This window comes from Marmota monax, unplaced genomic scaffold (genome assembly GCF_021218885.2).
Source record: "Marmota monax isolate L192 unplaced genomic scaffold, Marmota_monax_Labrador192_F-V1.1 WCK01_AAM20220418_F8-fsc00195, whole genome shotgun sequence".
Lineage (NCBI taxonomy): Eukaryota > Metazoa > Chordata > Mammalia > Rodentia > Sciuridae > Marmota > Marmota monax.
Window position 1 is genome coordinate 1,655,527 of NW_026691979.1, and position 14,033 is coordinate 1,669,559.

The 14,033-nt window shown below is 50.8% G+C and overlaps 1 long non-coding RNA gene across 1 annotated transcript; it reads left to right on the top strand.

Moving 5' to 3' along the window:
- The first annotated feature begins 9,198 nt into the window (after window positions 1–9,198).
- On the top strand, window positions 9,199–13,608 carry LOC124093892 (uncharacterized). Its single transcript, XR_006852068.1, has 2 exons — window positions 9,199–10,017; window positions 13,436–13,608. It is a non-coding gene; the product is annotated as an uncharacterized LOC124093892 (long non-coding RNA).
- The last annotated feature ends 425 nt before the right edge of the window (window positions 13,609–14,033 follow it).

Consider the following 14,033-nt stretch of genomic DNA (forward strand, 5'->3'; position numbering starts at 1 on the left):
GGCGAATTAGCACCTTCTTTTCTATTCCATTGGTGAAAAGGGGGGACGAGTCTGAGATGGATGGGGGGTGCTGTCTGCCTGGATGTGACTGTAAAATCCCTCTAGAACCTGCACACTTTCCACCCTCAGGAGGAAACGGTGCCTCCCAGTGAAGCCCCTGAGCTCCCTCTGGCAGCCTCGGCCGGGGTCTCAGCACAGCGGGGCAGAAGGCTCTTCCTGCCCGATTCATACCAGGCCTATTGCTGAAAGCACTGGGTGAGAGTCCCTCTTCTCATTGGAACTCATCGGCTCTGGCTCTTGCATATTTGCTTTGGCAGCGAATCCTCTCTACATCTCCCCCTAAGGAGAGGAATCCAGTTTCCTGACCTTGAGCTGAGGCTACTTCAGTGACCTTTCTTGGCTAATTGATTGTGGCAGACATGACGCCTGGGTCTCCCAGGGCCTGACCTTCCTCCCGGCAGCATCCTGGCAGCCCAACTCTACAGAGCCTCTGTGGTGTGAGAGAGCGGGGAGCCCTCAGGCCCCAGGGGTGAGAGTGAGGAAGCCCTGGGGCATTCCAGAGCCCATAGGTGCAGGAGGAGAAGGGAACCCACAGGCTCTCTGCCTCTGAGACGCCCAGCGCTTTCCCACCCAGGGAGCTGGGACCAACACCCTGGTGCCCCACTGCCTGTCCTGACCACAGGACTGCGACTGCACCAGCATAGCTGTGGCTCCAAGTCACCGCGTGCGGGAGTATTCCAAAATAGGTGAGCAACGCCGACGCTAAACCAGCCCACTTCTCTATTGTCCCACCAGAGGGATGTTTACTTACTATCTCACTGTGCTCTGCCGCGATCCATTTTCCAGCTGCAAGTTGCCGTCTTATGTACAAACCACGATCCCTTCTGTTCTACTGGATCTGTGACCAGGACTCAAGATACAGTTGCGTGTTAAGGACCCACCAAGCATTTATACAAAATTACTAGTCTGTACAAGCATTGGAAAGTCATTTTCTTACAGGTCAAAATATCAAGCAACCAACAAACCAAACAGGAAACAATTCAACTGCAAAATGCATTTCTGGTCACAGTGAATTAGAGCAGGTCTGTCTTCACCTGCCCCTGGGTTTCCGTCATGGTACCTGCTGGAGGCTAGGACCCTTCCCCTCTCCCCCGCTGCCCACATCTGTTTTATCCTGTTGAGGATGACTTCCAAGCCACGCTCTGAGTGGAAGAAACTGGCCACCGCAGGCCAGTCTTCCTTTTCTTCCCTTTCTGCAAACTCTGCTTCCTGGGGAGGGACAGAGGGACAGGATGGTATGTCGGGTGGCTCGGAGAGCACATTCTGTAGGAAAGGGAGGGAAGTTTAATAGGAATTGAAACTCAGTTACTTTAACCATTAAAATGTGCCAGTTGATTACCTGAACTGGGAACTCCATTTTTCAAAATTCAGTGTCTTATAGATTAGAAATTTGATTTAAAGGCATACACCAGCAATCGTATTAACAGGTAGTCTTACAATAAACTAAATGCTATCAATTTGAGGAAGTTTTAAGTAATATTTTAGAGGAAATGTCAATGGTGATTCTAACAAAAAATAAAGAACACTTCGAGATTTAGGTGTAGCAAGCTCGCCATCTATTGACCAGTAAGGTGTATTGTCAGTGTAAAAGGAGATTTTGTGCTGTAGCTGCATGCAAAACAGGAATCCTAACATTTTAAAGGAAAACCATTTAACTGGTAGCTTCTGGTAGGAAGCCCTAGGTGAGGCCTGGGGAGACGGAGCTGCTGAAGCCGCTGAGCCCTGTCAGCGCTGTTTGGTGGGCCAGACGCCAACACAGGCTCTTCAGGGAGAAGAAGGGGGTCCTGGGGCATTGGGAGTGGCTGCCCACAACACACTGTGCCCTCCCCCTGCTAAGCCTGTGTGGCACCCTGCACCTGTCACCTGGAGGCTCTGTCTTTGCTGACATTTGAGATAACTGCTAAGTATTAGTACTTAGGTCTGAAGAGCAATTACCATGTCAAAAGGGGGGCAGAAACCAACCTCCAAGACTGGTCCAAGCCAGCAGGGCTCCCGCAGGTGGCCAGCTGCAGTTCCTGCTGCTGCCAGAGCAGGGCCAAGCTCATGGCAGCAGGCCCCACGGCTGGCAGCTCTGGTGGGTAGGTACAGAAAGCCAGTGGTGCCACCCCTGCCCCAGCACGTAGTCTAAGGGTCAAGGGCATGCAAGGGATCGTGGACAGTCACTCATCAATGTCCAATGCACTGTGTACCTACAGCCAGCGTGGGAGCCCTTGGGCACCTCTGACCCATACCCGATGTCACGATCACATGACTAACTGCCGGGCCGTCAGACAGACATGCTGTGCCTTCTCCTATCAGCAACACCTGAATCTGTGAAGACTGAAGCCTTGCCCAGGTGGAGCGAGCCAGGCCTCTGGGGTCAGACCCTGCTTTCCCAAGTACAGGCACCTGGGGGGGAGGGTGCGGTGTCCTGTGCTGTAGAAGACCAGGGCACCAGACGTTTGCTCCCACTCAGTGCCCGGTGAGGGACAGGCAGAGAGGGACAGGCAGAGAAGGACCGGTGGGATCCAGTGCTAATCCTTCAGAGCCCTTCCCCCATGCTGATCAGGATAGCCGGCCCCTGCTCCTACCTGTTGCTAAGTAACCGTTCCCAGGTTTCGCCCCTCCCCACAGGGGTGTTAATCACACCCCTTCCCAAGGGATCACCCCTCCCTGGCCCTCCACCCACCGGATTCCCACTGTTGGCCATCCCAGTGAGCCCTTCCTGGGCCTGGTCACCACAGGCAGGAAGGAGGGGATGACGGGAGGAGAACAAGGGACTCGAAGGTCGTAAAAAGGCAGCACCCTGGCTTCGTGGAGCCCAGGACCCCGGGCAGTCTGTGTCACTCCTTTTTAAGTAAACCCTGCCTTACACGCTTGCCTTGGGGTGCTTCGTCCCTGGTAATGGGCGTATCAGCTGGACTGATGGACCAACTTTTAAAACTACGTGTAAAGTCATCCTGGGATAAGAGGTTAACCTGGGAGATTAATTTTAACAAGAAGCTTGTTTCAGAAGAATAAAGGTCAAGGGCATGCTGTGTATCCCTCCGGTCCTGGGCTTTTCTTGTTTGGTAGGCTTCTGATGGTGTCTTCTATTTCATTGTTTGAAATTGGTCTGTTTCAATTGTGTATATCTTCCTGATTCAGTTTGGGCAAATTATATAACTCTAGAAATTTGTTGATGCCTTCAATATTTACTATTTTATAAAAGTACAAGTTTTCAAAATAATTTCTGATTATCTTTTGTATTTCTGTATCGTCTGTTGTGATATTTTCTTTTTCATCATGGATGATAGTAATTTGAGTTTTCTCTCTCCTTCTCTTTGTTAGCATGGCTAAGGGTTTATCAGATTTATTTATTTTTTCAAAGAACAAACTTTTTGTTTTGTCAATTTTTTCAATTGTTTCTTTTGTTTCAATTTCATTGATTTCAGCTCTAATTTAATTATTTCCTATCTTCTACTGCTTTGGGTATTGATTTGTTCTTCCTTTTTCTAGGGATTTGAGATGTAATGTTAGGTCATTTATTTGTTGACTTTTTCTTCTTTTAAGGAATAAATTCCATGCAATGAACTTTCCTCTTAGCATTGCCTTTACAGTATCCTAGAGATTTTGATATGTTGTATCAGTGTTCTCATTTACATCTAAGAATATTCTAATCTCTTCTTTGATGTATTTTGCAACCCATTGTTCATTCAGTAGCATATTATTTAGACACTAGGTTTTGGAGTAGCTTTTATTTTTTATTTTAACATTGATTTCTAATTTCATTCCATTAAAGTGATAGAATGCAAGTAGTATCTCTAATTTTTTGTATTTTCTAGGTGTTGCTTTGTGGCATAATATATGGTCTGCTTTAGAGAAGAATCCATATGCTGCTGAGAAGAAAGTGTATTCTCTCGTTGAAGGATGAAATATTCTATATATGTCAGTTAAGTCTAAGTTATTGATTGTATTTATTGAGTTCTATAGTTTATTTCTTTAACTTTTGTTTGGAAGATCTATCTAGTTGTGAAGAAGGTGTGTTAAAGTTACCCAGAATTATTGTGTTGTGGGCTATTTGACTCTTGAACTTGAGAAGAATTTGTTTGATGAACATAGAAGCCCCATTGTTTGGGGGCATATCTATTTTTAATTGTTAAGTCTTGTTGGAGTATGATTCCCTTGAGCAGTATGAAATGTCCTTCTTCCTTTTTGATTAACTTTGGCTTGAAGTCTACTTTATTTGATATGAGAATGGACACCCCTGCTTGCTTCCACAGTCCATATGAGTGGTATGATTTTTCCTGACACTTCACCTCCAGTCTGTGGATGTCTTTTTCTATATTGTTGTTGTTGGTGGTGGTTTTTTAATCCAATCTGCCAGTCTATGTCTTGGTTAATAACCCTGATTAACATTCAGGGTTATTATTGAGACATGATTTGTATTCCCAGCCATTTTTGTTTATTTTTGGTATTTAACTTGACTTAGTTTCTCCTTTGATTAGTTTTTCTTTTAGTGTAATACCTCCATCTGCTGATTTTTATTGTCAGTTTGCCTTTCCTCCTCATGGAATATTTTGCTGAGGATATTCTGAAGTGCAGGCTTTCTAGTTGTGAATTCTTTAACATTTTGTTTATCATGGAAGGTTTTTATTTTATCATCAAATATAAAGCTTACTTTTGCTGGATAAAAGATTCTTGGTTGGCATCCATTTTCTTTCAGGGCTTGATATATATTGTTCCAGGATCTTCTAGCTCTCAGTGTCTGGGTTGAAAAACCTGTAGATACCCTAATTGGTTTCCCTCTATATGTAATCTGATTCCTTTCTCTCTTGGCTTTTAAATTTCTCTCCTTATTCTGTATGTTAGGCATTTTCATTATGATGTGCCTTGGTGTGGATCTTCAGTAATTTTGTACATTTGGCATCCCATAAGCCTCTTGTATTTGGTTTTCCAATTCATTCTTCATGTTTGGAAAATTTTCTGACATTATTTCACTGAATACATTGCTCATTCCTTTGGTTTGTAACTCTATGCTTTCCTCTATCCTGATAACTCTTAAATTTGGTTTTTTTATACTATCCCATATTTATTAAATGTTCTGCTCATGGTTTCTTACCATCTTCACTGTGTGGTCTACATTCTTTTCAAGATTATATATTTTGTCTTCATTGTCCAAGGTTCTGAATTCCAAGTGGGTCTAATCTGTTGGTGATTCTTTCAATTGAGCTTTTAATTTAGTTTGTTGCTTCTTTCATTTCATGGATTTCTGTTTGTTTGTTTGTTTTTTCCAGAACCTCTATCTCCTTATTGAAGTAATCTTTTGCTTCCTGTATTTGCTTATGTAGCTCTTTATAAAAATGATCTTTTGCTGCCGGTATTTGCTCTCTTATATCATCCTTCAATTCACAGAACATTTTAATTATGTACCTCCTGAACTCCTTCTCTGCCATTTCTTCTGCTGTGCTGGCCTTGGATTCTAATAATGTAGCATCTTGATTGGTTTGGGGCACTTTATTCCCTTGTTTTTTCATGTTGTTCCTGTGTCTTCCCTTCTAGCACTGCGGATCTGAGGTGTCACCATTTTTACCCTATAGGCTTATAGTGTCCCCATAGGGTTCCAATACCTCTCCTCTGAGGTGAAGGACAATGTGACCAGAACCCAATACAAACAATACACAGCCTTAAACCAAATAGTTGCTATTAAGATGTTTACAGTTTGGTCACAATATACAGAAATGGTGAGTTCAATTATTATCTACAATATACCTGCCCAGCCGGTGTTTCAAACTGCGAGTTGTCCCAACTAAAGATGGCAATAAAGGTGACCTAAGATGGAGGCGGCTGCTTTAGTAATGAGGAGTTGGATGGGGGGGGGCATTGGGTGATGTGTTCAGAGACACAGCTCTGTGGGGTGCAGTGTGTGGCTGTCGGCTGTGCTCAGGGCCTGTGTGATGTCTCCTGGTGCAGGCATGGTACCGCGTGTAGGGACTATGGCATTGGCCGCAGAGTCCCAAAATGGAGGTGACTGAGGTGAGTCCCACGTTGGTAGATGGGGGTCCACACAGGAGTGGCGGCCAGAGTTCCTGCGAAGGTGGACACAGGCGTCCTGCACGGTGCTGATGTCCATGGTCCTGCTGGGACACCTGGAGCCCAGTGTGGGCAAGCAGTTAGGCGTCCTGCTCTGAATCTGAGGTCTGGAGCCCCGTGGGCAGGGCGGCCATGATTCCTGTCAGGAGCAACTGTTGGGGTCCTCTGTCACTCCCACTACTTGAGTCCCAGGTCAGGAGCGACACAGAGTGCTGCCTCTCTCTCACCCACCATGTTGGGGCTCCTCTGGAATTTGTTTTTACAGTTGAAAAGAAGCTGATGGCTTCCGTGTGGAGTCGACATGATCTGAAGAAGGCAACTCTGAGCACTGCCCCTGCAGACACCTCTTAGGGATACGTGGACCCTCACTGCTGTGGCCTGAGTCTTGTGTCCTCTGAAATTTAAACGCTGAAACCTGATCCTGGTCGTGGGGGGGGGAGGATTGGTGGAGCCCTTGGGAGGTGGCCAGTTTATCAGGGTGCAGCCTCACACATGGGGTCAGTGCCCTTCTAAAAGAGGTGGTGAGCTATGTGGCACCCCTCCTACCCTGTGAGGACAAGAGCAAGGTGGCTCTGTGCCCAGGAAGTGGCCCTCAGCAGACACAGACCTGCAGGTGCCTCGGTCCTGGACGGCCAGGCTTCGGGCTGTGAGCAGGAATCCTGCTCTTGCTGAGCTGCTTGGCCTGCCGAGTTCTGCCACAGCAGCCCACGTGCAGCCACCAGCCCCACAGGAGCTTCTTGGAATCCCGAGCTCCCCAGACCCCTGCTGTCCTCATTGTCCTTCCATCTAACCCCGAACTCACATCAAGAAACTTCATTCAATTCCCCCACATAAGAACTCCTGCAGCTTCCTGCATCCACAAGAAGCTCTTTGGTCTTCCTGCCACCGGTCTGGCTCACCCCTTCTCCGCCCTCGCTGCCCTCCCAGCACCCTCTTTCCATAAGTCCAGTAAGTCAGGACCACACACAAGATGCACCCAGAGGGATGTCCCCCGCTCACAAAGAGCCAGGTGCCGTAAGCACTGAGCATCAGTCCCCCCGGCTGCTCTCACACAGGACTGTGGTCCAGGTCTTCCTCCAAGCAGGGACGTCCCCTCCTGGGGGATGCCTGCTCGCTCTCCTACTCCTTCCTGATGAGGATTGCCAGCTGTGCTCTCTGGACTTGGGCCATTTGGGGTGATTGTGCTGCGTGTCTTCTGCTCTGCCCTGACTGTCTAACCTCCTCAGGCTGATTTTGAGAAGAGAAGCTGTTAGCTCCACCGTGACTCACCAGGCCTCTCCGGGATCTGCAGAGCCTCCTGAGGAAAAGCTTAAGGAAAGCCCAGGCTGCCTGGTGCTCAGAGTCCCAGGGTGGGTGGTGTCCTTGGTGCCACAGCGAGGAGCCTTGAGTGTCAGAGGGGGACCTGGAGCCTGGCAGGTGAGGCGGAAGCCAGCGAGGACAGCACAGAGGTCCATCCCGCCTCAGCCAGCAGGCAGGACAGCACCATGGTGTGCGGACAACGAGGTGGCACCCGGCTCTGCTGCACCGCTTTGACCTGCGTAGTCACCTGAAGCTCCACACCACGTTTAGAAGTCACTGCCACACTTCTTTGTGCACAGTAAGTCCCCCCACTGAGGCCAGGGGACAGGGGTGGGAAGGTGCAGAGACCCAGCAGTGACGGGGAAAAGAAAGGAATGAAAAGCGTGAGAATGTAAGGGGTGGAAGTCGGGAGGAGGCGTTGTCGGAGCACTTCTGGTTGGAAATTGGTGGCTTGGACCCTTCGGTTTCGAGAACACAGATCCATGGTCTCCAAGGTACGCAGCTACGCCAGCGAAGGGAGCCTTGCCAACATCCGGTGGACAGAGCCGGGTGGAGGCTGGCTGCAGACACAGGGGCCCCGGTTGGCAGGGCCGAGCCTGCTTGGCTCACTTCGGAGTCCACACTGCTTCTCATATTCAAAATAATGAAGAGCAAAACAGTCCCACCGTCAGCTGTGTTTTCTTTGCAGGTATCAAGATGGCTTTTCACAATAGCTGGGTGTCCAGCAGGGTCCTGGCAACCCCCTGTCAGGGGGGGGGGCTCCCTGCTGAGCAGGACCTCAGACAGCACTCATTGCCTGCGGGCAGAGTGGTCTGTGTTGGGCACCGAGCAGAGGCTGTGGTGCACAGTGCCCACAGGAGCCACCATCTGCCAGAAGGGAGGGGTTGCCCTGCTCCCCTCCCCAGGCCCTCCCGTCACCTGCCCACTCAGCAGCTGTGGCCATTCCCGTCCCAGCTGGGCTCTGTGGAAGTAGTCAGAGAGGTGGAGGTCAGGGTGCAGGAGGTGACTGTCCTCTGAGAGGAAGCAGGACCGGGGGGCAGGGGAGTTGGACGTGGCTGGCCACTGCCACAGGTGGCCCACCTCACCCATCCCCGCAGGCAGGCTGCTCCAGGCTCCGCTGACTTGGGTCAAACGGAGCCTCTGACGCTGGGGCCACCTGAAGGAGCTGGGAGCTGGGTCTTTCTGCCGAGCAGACCCGTGGCAGACCCTCTCTCCTGGAGGGCACTGGCCACAAGACTCATGGCTGCCACCCACTTGTTCAGCATCTCTCCAACGGGTCCTAGCCTTGGTGACAGCAGATGTCTCCAAGAGGAAACTCAGTTCATGGAGGAAAACAGAAACATCTCCGGCTGACACCTTTTAACCTCCAAAGAGCTTGTTCAGGCTTCTGCACAATGAAGTCTGAGGAGGGTCAGCTGATGCACCAGGAGCCTTTGTGTCCCTGACGGCCTCCAGTCCTCTCAGGATCCAGCTGGCCTCACAGGGAGAGCTCAAAGTCCAGGTGAAGTCCTGTGAGGCCGAGGCACAAAGCCAGTCATATGGCACATCTTATTTTGATTCCACAATTTTGCTAATACCCACCTGGTACAAATAAGACTATCAAAATGTTATTTTCTTAAATTTAATTTTAATCTTTAAATTTTAAAATGTAATTTTTACAAACATATACATGTGTACAAAATTACATAGTCGATGTTATAATAAGATGTATTAGACCTACTTAATTATCATTTAATAATGCATTAGCATTGTACAGAGGGTTAAAACAGGTCACCTGCGTCCACCCCACCACCACCCATGAGTTGAGGAGAGCTTGGCACACATCTCACAGGGCTGGCAGCTAAATCACCCTTCAGTGGCACATAGTTCTCTTGGTCAGAACTTTGGGAGCCGGGCTGAGTTCTGTGTCTGGCATACGAGAGGCCAAAGTCCAGGGGCCAGCCCGCTGGATGTGCCCGGAGTCTCCTGGGGAGAACCCGCCTGGCTTCCGGAGTCGGCGGGATCCCGTTCTGGGTGCTGTTCTGCTTCCTTGCTGAGTGTCCTTTGGGGACAGTTTAGGCTTCTGCAGATGCTATCAGCAAGGACTGTGGCGTCTTCCTCACAGGAGTCCTCTGTGCCCCGTCCTGGTCCACCATGGGCAGGAAATGCCCTGTGTGCAGGGTCCAGCGGCTGGGCCAGGTGATAGGTGCCAGCTGACTTAGGACTAGCCTACATCTGCCAACGGCCTTCACAGCTGTCCTTGGACCTGTCTGACCGTCCAGCCAGAGGGCAGAGGTTCTGAAGGACGGGCACTCCCAGCACAGGCCTTCCCAAGACAGAGAGGGAGGCGGACCTGGGGCTGTTCCACTCTGTCCGTGTTTCTAGTGGGCTGGTCTTCCAAGTCTAAAGAAATCAATGCAAAAAATAGGAGGGGAAATGTCTCAGCTCGCCTTTGGAGCTAATTCGGATCTTGACACAGAATGGACAAGAACCAGAGGTGGTGGCTGCAGCCACCTCTGCGCACACCTGAAGGAGGACATGCCGACGTGCTTCAGCAATGCTCCTGGAAACCCCAGGGACGGGCACACGCCTTCTTCCAGAGACCCCGCGCCTCACCACTCCCTACAGGTAAAGGAGCCGGGCTGGGGAGGGGCGGGGATGGCTTCTCCAAGAGCAATTTGCGCTGGGTGACAAGTGGGGTCTGTCACATGAGGACGAGTGTTTCTGACTGTGACGACTGGGGGCTTTGGCCAGGGGTTAAAGGAAACAGCCAAACATGAAACCCAGGAAGAAGCAGGAAGACCCCCATCTGCTCAGCTTGGAGTGGAGGCCCTCGACCCTGGGAAGTAGGCGGTGATGCGAAGGGCAAGGACAGTGCTGTGGTGTCCTACAAAGATGTGGCACTAAGACAACCAGGAGGCTCCACCCTCGGAGCTGGGGGAGCTGGGACCCATGGCCGCCGGGTGGGTGGGGCTGGAGTGCACATCCTGGGCTCCTGTCCGCTCCTCGGACCTCAGCACACGTTCCTGTGTCTGCTCACAAGGAAGCTTCCAGGGAAGGTGACCAGGGGACTCCGCTTTGCTGCCCAGGGATGGGAAAGCGTGAGTGCCAGGGGCCACCAGAGCCCAGGAGAGAGGGGTGCTGCAGCCAGGTTCCTGGGCCCTCGGGGTCGGCCTGCTGCTGGGAAGGTGCCTGCCGGCTGCCTGAAGACAGGCACCAGGGCCAGCGCCTCCTGGCAAAGCCTGCCTTGATGGCAGTGACGGGGTCTTGCTGCTAAGCTGCCTGGCTCCAGCTGACAAGTGCCATCATGACGTCAGAGCACTTGCCAGCCCCGTGGCTCAGGGACAGGCAACACAGCACGCCATCGGCCTTAGCACCGCAGTAACACAGGGCCGGGGTCACACCAGCACTAACAACGTGGTGGAGAAAATTACAATGTGCCTGAAGGATCAGAAGGTCTCAGCCTAACCTGGTCTCAGACCTGGGTGTGGCCTCTTCTCCAGTGCCCTCAGGCAGGCACAGTCCAGGCACAGACAAGGCCTGTTCCTCTGGTCACAGAGTCATTATCACATTTCCCACTTATTAACATGAAGCCATTTAGGAGAGCGTGATGCTCTGATCAGATGTGGGTTACTCTATGTTAATTTATCTACAAAGGTCATGTACATAAGGCACAAATGTAGGGAACACCACGCACTAGTTTGCAATTGTGAATCGCTCCGGTGTGATGTCAGTTAGTGGGCAACACCTGGCCAATATGGACTGTGACATCCTAGGGCGGTTTCTATCCATCCTGCAGCTGCTGGGGCACCCTGGCCTAGTGCTGGCAGTGGAGTGTGTGAGGGCGTGTGGCTCCTTGCCCTGCACAGGGCAATGTTTCATGGAGAACACAGGGACGGGGTGCTGACCACCTCCTCAAGTGTCCATATGCACCTCTCCAGCTCACCTGTTCCCATCTTACAAACCATGGAGCTGTCCACACCTGTGATCCGTGGAGACCACCGCTGGACCCAGGAGCCCTGATGGGTGCTGCTCGGGCACACACCTTTCCTGGAGAGCTGCTTTCTTGGGACTGGGAACCAGAGTCTAGAGACTAGAGACTCTCCCGAGGCCACACAGACCACCCACAGAGCCTCACAGACAGAAGGGAGGGAGGAAGCCCTGGAGAGGCACCGTGGAGGGCAGAGACCCACAGCTGGCTCTGAATGAACTCATTTAAATTTCTCCTGATCCCCTGATGCAGTTCTTCCTCTGTTTTCTCCAGAACAATGATGTCTTTATTATTGATACAACTAACCAAATATACACATCTGTGTCGTAGGTGAAAGGCCACCACTGGCCAACATCCCCACAGGCTTCCATCTCCCCTCTGTCTGAGCCTCACCCACCTGCAGGGATGGAAGGTCCTAGGAGGTCTCCTGTTCTGGTCGGCCGTCTTGGCTGACCCCATCATAAGGTGCACAGAGGAACTCAATCAGGTGGAAGAGCACAGGGGAATGAGCATCTGGGGGGGGGGAGTACAGCAGGGCCAGCACACTCCCCATGTGAGGGGCACACAGGAGACCTACCAAGACCTAACAAGGAACACGGACCTCAGAGACCTCAAAGGGTTTCAGAGAGCTTTGCAGAATCGCCGCTCTGTGCTGACCTGCTCAGCAGCCTCTGGGGACTGGAGGGAACACTATATCCACCCAGTGGCTTTGGGGTCAGAGTGTGGCATGCTTCATTGGGCACAGAAGCAGAAGAGACCTTACACGGTGCCCCTCTGAGGAGGAAGCTTCTCTAGCCCAGCCCAAGCAGAGGTGAAGGTCACTCCCATGGTGGGCAGCCCCTCAGTCTGCTCTGCTGGCCTCTTGGTGGGGAGACACTCAAATGAATCCCGAACTTTTAGAGAATAGCTTTAAAAATCAGGAAGTCTTTCTTTCTCCCCTCCCTTCCTTACCTTCCTCGCTTCTTCTGTTCCTCCCCCACCTCCCCTCCTCCTGTTCTTCTCCCCTTCTCCCCTCCCCCCTTCCTCCCCTCCCCTCCTCCCTACTTTTCCCCTGTAAACATTATTGTGAAAAGGACCCTTAACAAGGGAGCTGCCTGGCATGGAGCTGGTGACCACAGGACGGAGCTGGACGTGAGCTCTGGAGCTCATTTGTAGGGCTTGACTGCAACGTGGGCCTGTTGCTCCGTGATCTCCTGCTCTCCTGCCCTCGGCACCTGGCCATCACCAGGCTACCTTAGATTCTATGAATCTGGTATTTTAGAAACTTTGTGTGACAGGAACCATGAAATCTCTAGAATACCAGTTCCTTCCTATTATTTTTTTACACTCTTTGTGGTGTGTTTGCTGCCGTGTCTAAGGAATCTTTGACAAGACGATGTCACTGCATTTTTTTTCTAGTGGCTCTACCGTTTCGTGTCTTATGTTGATGTTGGTTGATTTTGGGCACAGTATTGGAGTCCAATTTAATTTTCCGCACGTGAATTTCAGCTTCCGCAGCGCTCAGTACAGAGCCTGGCCTTTCCGCCTCGAGGACTCTTGGTATCCTTGCCTTGCTAAGATGGCTGGATGGGGTGTGGGCAGGGCTACTTCTCGGCTGTCGGTTCTGTTGGGAGCCTGAGAAGGGCACCAGGGTGGAGCAGCTGCCTCAGGAAAGCCACACGTCAAGAGCAGCTTCGGGGTGAACTAGTACCAGGGAGGCACTGGCTGTTGATACACAGAGCAAAGGAGACAGTTCCGACTTCAGGGAGTTCCCAACCCTGAAGACGAGCAAAGGCTGGGTCCGGTTTCTCCTCATCACAGTCAGCCCCCAGAGGGACGAGACAAGAAGCTGGGGATGCAGGAAAGCCAGGGTGATGTATTCAGGTGGATGGCAGGAAACAGCAACCTGAGAAACAGCCTGCCTCTTTGATAAGACGGAGTGTTTTTCCCCAGATGGGCTCTTTTTGCCAACAGATATTAATAAAAAGTGTACACACAGAATATGCCATCTGAAAAAATTCTACAATAGGGTAAAGATGACTAACCAGCTTAATTATTAATTTCTTATTTCCTCAGGGCAACAAAACAAACAGAATTAGGACTTTGAATGGAAGGATCGACCTTCAGAAAAGTGAAATGGAAAATGGACGTTCAAACACACCATTTCCTCTGGGTCTAGCCCCTGGATCAAGATTCCAGCTCCCCAAGACTAAGTCTCAACATATGATAAAATTAACACTTATGTGGCACCTATGGTTTGCTTCATGCTAAGTATTCTGTACATATTAAGTTATGTGGTCATCACAGCAACATTTTGAGCTGAGTCTGACCACCCACGATTCATCAAGAGGACACCCATCCAGTGTGGACCGCCTGTGCAGGATCACAAGGCTGTGGGCGGCAGGGCCAGAGGTGCAGTGAACTGGCTCCAGACCCCGTGCTTAGCTCTGCACCCGCAGCCACGGGGCCTGGGTGCCCTCTGAGCCTCAGGAGACAGAACATGGGAGCAGCCCCTGGGTGCCCCCAAAGTTCTGAACTGTCCTAGATTAACAGCGCAGAACACGCTATCCACGGGCTTTGCTGTGACCGGATCCGTGCACAGCCATTCAGGTAACAAAGAGATCCTGAGACTTATCTTTCTAAAACGAAAAGCTTCCCTTTATTTCACTAGACG